The sequence below is a fragment of the Physcomitrium patens genome, chromosome 25, assembly GCF_059467195.1.
Source record: "Physcomitrium patens ecotype Gransden chromosome 25, ASM5946719v1, whole genome shotgun sequence".
Lineage (NCBI taxonomy): Eukaryota > Viridiplantae > Streptophyta > Bryopsida > Funariales > Funariaceae > Physcomitrium > Physcomitrium patens.
In genome coordinates this window covers 13,529,048-13,539,065 of record NC_143434.1, presented here as the reverse complement: position 1 = coordinate 13,539,065, position 10,018 = coordinate 13,529,048, and the positions used below count along the sequence as shown (strand labels likewise).

Below are 10,018 nucleotides of genomic sequence, written 5' to 3'. Positions count from 1 at the left end.
TTTGATGGAAGTAGAGTGTGGATGGATGTCATCCAATACTCTCACTCATCCAAAAACATTTTGCAAAGAATGCAGGTCCTTCCTCTTCCACTCATTCTCATGGAATGGTGGGAGATCGAGCAAATCACAAAATTGTTGAAATGTGTCTCTTGGTAAAGATTTAGTTAATATATCAGCAATTTGATCATTGGTGTGTATGTATTGGAAATCCATGAATTTATTCTCGCAATGCTTTTTTATTGCAAAATACTTCATATTGATATGCTAGGTGTGGCGATAGTAATTAGGATTTTTGACAAGGATGATGGCAGATTGGTTGTTGCAATAAACAATGGTTGGTAATTTATGAGGTTCATGGAGCAAATGTAAATGGCGATAGAGCCAAGGGGTTTTTTTTTTTTTTCTTTCTTTTTTTTTTGTTTTTTTGTGGATTTAGCAAGGGCAACAAGTTCGACAACTGTGGTCAATGTGGTGATGCATCTTTGCTTGTAGCAATTCCATGCAATGGCTATGGATGTAAAGGTATAAACAAAGCTTATCATATTTTTGAGGTTCTTTATTATGATACGAATATAGTAATACAACGACCATGGCCTGATGCATCCTCTAATAGTTGGTATGTATGTGCATTGCATGAATTTAGACATCAAAAACTAGCCGCCCTATTGTCTTTGTACAAATTAAGTAATCCACAATATTTGTGGTTTTGGCATATCACTCCTTGAGTTTTGTATGTTTGAAATTTTTTTGCAAAATAATGTTCTTTGCATCCTTGACATTTGTAGTTTCATTGTTTGAATTGGTGGTATGTGCATTAAAATTGTTAAGTAGATATTTGGTTGAGCATGCTGCTAGTTGCTACCTATGCAAGACTATCAATATTATCTTTTTGTGTTGGGAGGTTTCTTGAGTTTCATGAATGTCATACTCAAGATTGAAGGCACTGTCCAAAATCTACAACATGTCATGTCGATCTACCATGATTGTTTTTAAAATACATGGTGTAGTCATATCTTTGCAAGATTGCTTGAAATCAGGTATGTTGGTATAGAACTTGGTGTCTTGTAGTAGATTAGATACAAACTCTTTTTTTTTTTTTTTTTTGCAAGATCAATTGTGTAAAGAGGCAATTGGATCTAACTATTTTGTGATGTGATGGGCTTACACTTTTCAATGCCTATAAGTCAACTTATTTGATAGGTTGATCCTTTGAATTTGATTTGTAAATCCTTGATCATGGATTCAACCTCCTTCTTTGCTTCATGTTACTCCATATCTGCGGCATGTAATTCTTTTGCTTGAGCTTATGCAACATTTTTGAAATTTATAATTTGAAAATTTATTATTAACTGATTTTTATTGTGTTATATATATATATATATATATATATATTTTTGTAAGTTGAGGCTTGATCTAAAACCTTATTCAAAGGTTATTGAAATCCAAATGTATTGGAATCTTAGAAATTAAAGTTTAAAAAACTAATGAGGTTTTTTAAGATTTACAACAATTTGCCAATTAGATTGAAATAAAAATTTACACAATAGTAATAGACTTAATTTCTATTAATATTAAAAAATTTAAAATCCATTGCTTTGTAAGATTTAGAGATATTGGTACTATGAGATTGGTATCAAGGTTAGAATAAGAGGTTAGCCAACATCCAAATAGATTTTAGGATTTATCTTTTATTTGATAAGTTTGTTCTTTTTCAAATTATTTGGACTTGTTGTCAAATTAGTAATTTAGAGGTGTACAAATTTTGAGTCAAAATCTACAATTATATTATTATTTATTGAGGTTTTAATTTGCTAAAAGATTGATAAAGAATTTATTTAAGGATTAAGATTACATTAGAATTTGGTTTAGGATTTAGAATTTGATTAGGATTTTTTTAAGGATTTAGAGTTTTATTAAGATTTGATTTAGGATTCAAGGTTCAATTAGGATTTCTTTTAGGATTTAAAATTCAATTAAGATTTGGTTTAAGGTTTAAGATTTGATTCGGATTTGGTCAGGTTTTACTTAGGATTTATTAAAGATTTACTTAGAATTTTTTTATTTTTTAGTATTTTTCAAAGATTTTTGTCAATTCTTAAAGTTTTCTTTATATTTCTTTCATTATTTCTTTAAGATTTTAATTGGATTTGATCAAAATTTGATTAAAAATGTAAAGCTTTAATTGGATTTTATTTAAAATTTTATTAGAGTTATTAAGACTTTACTGTTGTAATTTCCATTTTATCTTCTATATCCAAGTGCCTTGTGTATTCTTAAGCAAGACTTTATGTAATATACTATTGTGTGCTTTTATTTCTTCTTTTGTAGTTGTATGCTTATAAGTGAGTGCTTCAATATCTTTTTAATGTTGCAATATCATCTGATCTCGCTACTCAAGCTATGTTTGGTTGTTATCGACCTTGCAACGTACATGTTTTAAGTCTTTCATACTTGTAAAGATAGAAGGAGCATTTTGTTGTTCTTTAAGCTGTTGCTGTACATCATTGAGTTCAACTTATAGAGCAATGGTGAGTCTTGCATATTCTTGAATAGAAGTGTGATCAACCTGTTTGTTGTTTTGTAGCTACACACTTTGAACTGCATCCAACGATATGAGCTTGTAGATGGTGCATCATAGGATTTGATATTGTAATTGAGTGTTTGGGGCTATTATATCCCAGTTCATATCTCCTCTCCTCTCTCTCTCTCTCTCTCTCTCTCTCTTCTTCTCCCTTCTCACCCTTAGATTATATTAAGGCTCCATTGTCTTGACCAAAATAGTATTGACATTAATATTGGTATAAGATTTCATTTGTTTGCATTCAATGTTATGCTTCTTTTATTGCCGCATTTTTTAGGATGTCATCTTCAAGACAATCCTTGACGCCTTTCATTGCTTGTTGAAGAAGAAAGCAATGATAGTTTATAACATAGCAATTTCATTCACATATGTAATCTATGAAAAAGGGCCCAATGGTATTGCACAAATTAGAGCCTTGCCTCAAGTAACGCAACTCTTGCATGAATGCATCATAGATAATCTCCTTCCAACTCATTTCTTTGCTTGTCTTAGCCAATACATAGATGTCGATTGTGACTTTGGACATGAAGTTCACATATTTGCATAAAAATACAAATGCAAGGATCCCTCAAATATATGTATATTTCTTTGAGTTACAACAAAGCTTAATAGTCTTGGTATAGAATCCTTTGCTTGTTTTTTTCTTCAAACTAATAACGACTTCATGATTTGGAGGTGGTTGCAAGCAATTGGATCCATAGCTTATTACTCTTGAGAAATTTAAAAGAAAATTCTATTGGTTTTTTTATTAAGTCTTATTTTTTATTTTTTTAATACTTATTTTAGTCCTCATCCATTCTTTACTAAAAACTTGATTTAAAACATAATATTGGAGCTACAATATATTTTATAAATAAAAAATTTGCATTGCAATAAAAACTCAAAGAAAATCCAACTTGCTTCCATAGAGGCCATTGGCACAAAAACACTTGTATTTTAATATGCTATATATATAAAATAAAATAAAATAAAATAAATCATTAGAAGTATTATTAAGAGATTAAGTATTTAGCATTACCTTTTATATCAATCAATATCTTTTAAATCCAATAGTACTTGATTTTTCTTCCTTTGAATTATATAATCTTAATATTTTTTAGGAATTACAAAATATCACTTCAAGATTTAATCCAAATGCTAAAAAACCTCCTCAAATATAATTTTTTAAAACTAACACATTTATACAAAATATGTTTATTATTTATGTAATATTAATTTCAAAAAAAATCAAATAGAGGTTATAATAACATTTCAAAGTAATGTAAAGAATATTAAGATATATTTGAGAAGAAGATTGCTTACACATTGCCAAAATGTCGACCATATAATTATACAATTGATCTTAAAGAAAGAATTCATTTATATTTTGAACCAATTTACAACTTATACATAAACATTTCTTTTATGATAGAATATATCAATGAAATTATTGTGAAGAGTTTTATTCAACATTTAGAATGTCTTATTGATGCATCAATATTTTTTGTGAAGAATAAAGGTTTCTTAATTAATTCACTCAAGTTGAAATGTATAAAGAGTATTAAGATGTATTGGAATTCTTTGATTAACTTAGTGCACTAAAGATCTATACTAAGATGGATCTACAAAGAAACTTCAATTTTGTATATATTAAAGAAGGAGATGAATAGCAAAATATATTTTGATCTTAATACGGCCATTTTAAATGAAATATATTTCCTTTCAAATTTACAAATGCTCCAACTACTTTTAATAATTGATGAATAATGTATTTCATGAATTTTTTAGATAATTTGATTGAGCATTATTCAAATTAAATTCTTATGTATTTTATGAATAAAGAGAAATATCAATAATATCTTTTTTCTTATATTACAAACTTAAAAATGTAGGATTATATGCAAAGATCAAAAAATGTGTATTTCACACAATTCAAGTGATATCATGGACTATAGCATATTAAATGGTACTTTACAAAGGAACTCTAAAAAGATACAAACATGCAAAGATCAAACAATCTCAAGAAATGTATATAATGTTTAGTGTTTGTTAAAATTTGTAAACTATAACAAAGTGTTAATAAAAAAATAAAAAATAAAATTCAAATTGTTGCTCTACTAATACAATTGACTTTTGAAGACAAATTAATGTAGAATAAAGATGCAAAAGAAATGTTTTAATATTTAAAAATGTCTTCTTTTATAAATCTTATTTTATATCCCTGAGTTATTTTTAAATTATATTGTATAGAATTGGATGTAGCAAAATTTGTATTAGATGTAATTTTGTTACAAATAAATAGAGACAATACATTTTTATGTTGTATTTTATTCAAATAGATTCTTAACAATAAAGTTCAATAATAAAATTTACTATTAAAAACTTCTTGTTTCTTTTTATTTGATTAAAAATTGATATTTTTATTTAAAAGACTAGTCTAATTCGTTTAACATTTATAGTAATTCCAAAGATAGTTAACATTTCATATTATCACATGTCTTAAATTGTTGCCAAATTTGTTGACACATAATCTTTTTATAGTTTGTATTTAACATTACATATTACTATAAAAAAATATAAATTATTAAATTCTTTATTTAGATCTTGAATATATTTTATTATCTTATTAAGAACTTACATTCCATTTGTATTGTTTATTGTAAACACAATTTATTTATTTTATCCTTTTCTTGAATTTTTATAATATTCAAAGCAACCTTGTTTTAGTTTAGCTTGTCACTAAGTGGATGTAAAATTCTCTGAGACCTAGATTTTGTTTTAATTGATTTATATTAAAACAAATTAATTGTATTGATCATATTACAAAATGCTACCAATTCAAATTGAATCCATATAGGAACTATTTACATTTGACAACCAATTTTGATCAAATTCTTTAAAGAGTTTTGGTAACGTACTTCAAAAGTACATCTTATTCATGAATGCAACACTGATTGCTGCGATTTGTAGTCTCCATGCATTCAATGCATTCGAGCCACTATGTATACTGGAAGAGTGAATCTGGCGGAATGCCATCACCATCCGAAGCTTGGAAACCGCACGGTCGTGCCGACCTTGTGCAAGCGCTTGTACAATGTGTACACAAACACGTGAGCCGACAACTGCATGGAAGAATTGTATCTACAAATGACAACTACATGGAAGAACTGTATCTACAAATGAACACATCCAACGACGGTGCCATGAACCAGCACCGACAGCAGCAAGCAATGGGCTTCAACCAGTCTCAAACATGAGACTTTCATTCTTTCCTTCTCGGTCTCCACCCAGGGTGGCGCGCCTCCGCCGCCCACCGCTTTTCACATGTTCATCGTCATCGTTTCTGACCACCGCCTCCCACGGATTCGGCGCATACCCCGTCCTGCACACACGCAACGAATCAGCAGTGAAGCAGACGGTCCAATTCTCATTGTGGATTCACATCGAAACAACTCCACTCACATCAATCATGGGTTCAGTCATGGTGAAACAAATAGCTCCCTGGCAGGGTCGAAAGTTTCACTTCGGAGCAGGCCTCGGTCGATCGTCCAGCTTCACAAAGGACTCACAATGCTTTGAGCGTCTGGCAGGTTGTCGTGACACTGCAATGCGAATGCAGGTTATATGAATGTAGAGATGGTGCTTGACTCAGCCTCCGCCAAGCTCACAGACTGTGCACACCGACTGTGCCCGGCAGACATGTTTGTCGATGGAAAACTTTGGCGGCACACGTCGCCAAGCAATGGCGGTGGCCTGGCGGCCTTCCTCAGTTTGTGAGACGCGCTTGCGTTTCTCTTCCGGTTGCGAATGTTCACAGCGGTCGTACCCAAGTGGTGGCGTCGACATTTTGATGTTGCGGCCCGCCGCCACAGCGTTGGAAGGTGTTGAGAACTGCAGGTCGCAGTTGCAGACACGACCAGGATGCTGGCGAGATGATCATTCGGTTTGCGCGGAACTTGAGTTGAACCATGCTCCGAGAGGTAGTGGTTCCTCACCATCTCACCTACGACGACAGCGTGTTGGTTCGAACGTCTCGCTCGTTGTCCGGCAAGCTACGTGGGTGTCGTGAAGTCCCATCCCTTCTCTCACAGGATCTTTGATTGTGGGCTCCATGGGGACCGCGGCAAGGGTTAAAAGAGCGCGCTTTGGTCGCGAGGTTCGCGGAGGAGTATTCCGCCGCCGATGAGAATATGGATCATAATTTCGGAAGGGTCTCTCGGTGGGGGTACGACTTTGTTGGTTCGAGAAGACTTGCGAACCGGTACAGGAGAGGTTCCATGCGTTGATTAAACGGGAGAGTCAGCAACATGGTCCGGCCTGGGAGCTTGTTTTTGGTTGCCTAAATGAGGCATGAGGGCCAAGCGGGTGGGAGACCGGACGTCATGCCGCTGGGACGGTCTAGCCGGGAGGAGTGGTGGTACCTCGGGTCAGGAAGATTTTTCAAGTCCGGACTGAGCACGGGCGGAATCTGGAGCCATGGGAAGCAAAATATGAATATTGCTCAACCCCGGGCTGGGAGCATCAGCAGCATCTGATTCCGGAGCAGCAGACGAGAGGTGATCATCAAGAGGATTCGTGACAGGTAGTGAAGGAGGACGTTGATGCTGGTCCGACAGCACCTGCGGAGCATCAGAAAGAGGGTGTTGGGGCTCACGCGTGGATACACGCGCAGATGGAGTGGCAGGGGTCTGCGATCCGCTGGGAAGAAAGAAATGTGGGTCTTCCGGAGTCTGGCATCGGGTGAGGGGCATGGCCTGAACAGCTTGGCTGGGAGGAGCAGGCTCCTTCTGATAGATGACGTCCTTGGAGACGACGGTGGCGCCGGTGCGGAGGAGTTTAACCTTGTATCCCTTGCTGACCGGGCTATAGTCAAGGAATATGCAAGCCTCCGTTTTTCCATCAAGCTTGACAAGGAGCGGATCAGGGATTTTGGCATAACATCGACTTCCAAATACACGAATGTGAGTGAGATCGGGCTTCTTCTTGTGCCACAGCTCGAATGGAGTGGTGTGAGAAGGAATAGCCTTAGTAGGAAGTCGATTTTGGATATACTCAGCACAAGTGACTGCTTCTCCCCAATACGATCTAGAGAGTTGAGCTTCATGAAGCATGCACCTTTTGGTGTCGAGGAGAGTTGGATTCTTGCTTTCAGCCACACCATTTCTGCTTGGTGAGTTGACGTTGAATTCAATGTACTTCCAAGTATTGAGTGAATTCTAAAGATAAGTACTCTCCTCCTTTATTGGAGCGGAGACTTTTGATTTTATAGCCAATTTGATTCTCAACCCACATTGGAGCGGTTACTTTTGATTTTGTAGCCAATTTGATTCTCAACCCACATGTGAAAAAATTTGAATTTATGTAGACATTCATTCTTTTTTTGTAATAGTCTTAGTACGATATATTTGGAAAAGTCGTCGATGAATGTAACATAGTATTCATAACTAGAAAATGTTGAAGTAGAGATGCGGCCACTTAAGTCAGAGTGGATTAATTCAAGAAGTTCAGATGCTAGTTTAGTTGCTTGTTTTGGAAATTTTGTGGCCGTATGTTTGCCATCGAGGCACACTTGGTTGGAATTTGTTTTGAAGTGGATTCCTATAATAGGGGAGTTTGTGATTAATTGCTTGAAGTAGTCACTATCGGGATGACGAAGCCTTCGATGCCACAAGAATTGTTTCAAGCTTAGAATTGAGGCGACAGCTTGAGTGGCTTTTGGTAACTAGACTATAGTGGGTTGTAGTGTTGTAATATGAGCGAAAAAGACAGCAGCTACAAGAGGCAACCGGTTCGGCCATGGAAGGATCTCTGGGAGGCTATGGTGTCTTTGCAAGTTTCTTTTGTTGAGGTGGAGAGAAATTTGCTATGCTCCGTGGTGATGAATAGGATTCTCAAGCTTTGGTAGTGGTAGTTGAGAGGCATGGAAGTTGAGGGTGGAAGATAACTCCATGCCGATTGTCCACTAAGTAAAGTAGCTTGTAGTGGGAGAAGACAGCATTGGAGAGAGCTATGATGACTAGCATACGTGATCAAGATCGAAAAGGATTGTCAATGAAGGTTGTGAGATAAAAACTCTATGATCAATACTTGGAGGTATAAAAACTGATGGTGATTCTCCCGACCAAGGAATGGTATGTGCCACCATATTTTGGACTAAGAATTTTGTTGATCCTATTAGATGAAGATTATCTCAAAGAAGACAAGAGGCAAGTATTGTATTGTCTCTTGCTAATAGATTACTCATTTGATTTTTTATTAGATGCCACCACCTTCGAGATCATAGTCACATACAAAGAATAGATTTTTGTATAAATCTAATACATATAAGGTATGAGAGAGACAAATTGTCTCTCTATTTGCCATTGAGATTTCTACTTCTCCTTGGCCATAGATGGATAATGTGCCATTGCTAAGGTATACTTTATTGTCATCATGTAGAAATGGTTTGAAGTTGATGAATTGTCATTTATTATGTGTCAAGTGGTAGGTGGCATCCATATCAATGAGCCATTGTGTGTCTTTGGTGGTTCCAGGCTTAGGTGATTTTGCCAAGCAAAAAACTTGTATAATATAAACATAGATATAGAAAGTGGGAGATAATTCCTCTACTTGTTCTTGTTTCTATGTTTGGTTATTTTTCTTGTTGTCATGAATTGTTGTTGTTGAATTTGCAGCAACTCATGTTTTGTTTCTGAAACATTTGGAACTCCAGTGTTCCATTTTTCTTGCAATGTGGGCAAGAAGTTGTAGGTTTGTTGCGCTGTTTTGAAAGCTTATGGTCTTTTGGATTGGATTTGTGAGGTTGCCATATTGTCTTTCTTTTGCATCCTACAAAGAAAGCATGTGTAATAGAAGAAGAGCATTTCATGACTATTTCTTCTTATAAGAGGATTGAAATCAATGTAGGGAGTGTTACAATGCTTATTGTACAAAGCGTTTGTATCACGGTGCCATACTAGAATAGCATGGACCTTATGAGAGTGAAGATTTTCATTTGAGGAGAAATGATCACTTCGACAAAAGTGAATTATTGAAGCAGACTTCTGAATTTGTGTATATGTTGAGTTACTGATTCTCCAATTTTCATCTTTTAAGTGATGAATTTTTCTTGTAGGAGGAATTGAGTAATGATGTTACTTATGGAATAAGTATTTTCAAGGGCTAGCCATGCTTCATTGACTGTCTTGCATGCTCCTACATGAGAGAAAATTAGATTTTTTATGCACTCTCAAATTATTGATAAAGGATTTCAATTTGATTAGTTGATGGTGAAGTTGATGTTGCATTCACTTCTTGAATAGGTATTGGTTGTGTTTCTTTTCTTAAAACTACATTCCATAGGTTTTCCATTTCAAACTTCATTTGAATCTTTTTCTTCCAGATGGAATACCACGAGCCATCAAACTTAGGCCACTTATCCGTGGTAATGTTGTTTGCAACCATGTTTAAAGACAAGAG

The 10,018-nt window shown here is 34.9% G+C and overlaps 1 long non-coding RNA gene across 3 annotated transcripts; it reads right to left on the bottom strand.

Moving 5' to 3' along the window:
• Positions 1 to 726: 726 nt before the first annotated feature.
• On the bottom strand, positions 727 to 5,467 carry LOC149986320 (uncharacterized). 3 transcript variants are annotated; one of them, XR_016500945.1, is made up of 3 exons: positions 3,600 to 5,467; positions 1,421 to 3,291; positions 727 to 1,276 (listed from the first exon to the last, which is right to left on the bottom strand). It is a non-coding gene; the product is annotated as an uncharacterized LOC149986320 (long non-coding RNA). The 3 variants fall into 3 exon arrangements; XR_016500944.1 differs by having other exon boundaries at positions 1,421 to 5,467; XR_016500946.1 differs by having other exon boundaries at positions 2,226 to 5,467.
• Positions 5,468 to 10,018: the final 4,551 nt, after the last annotated feature.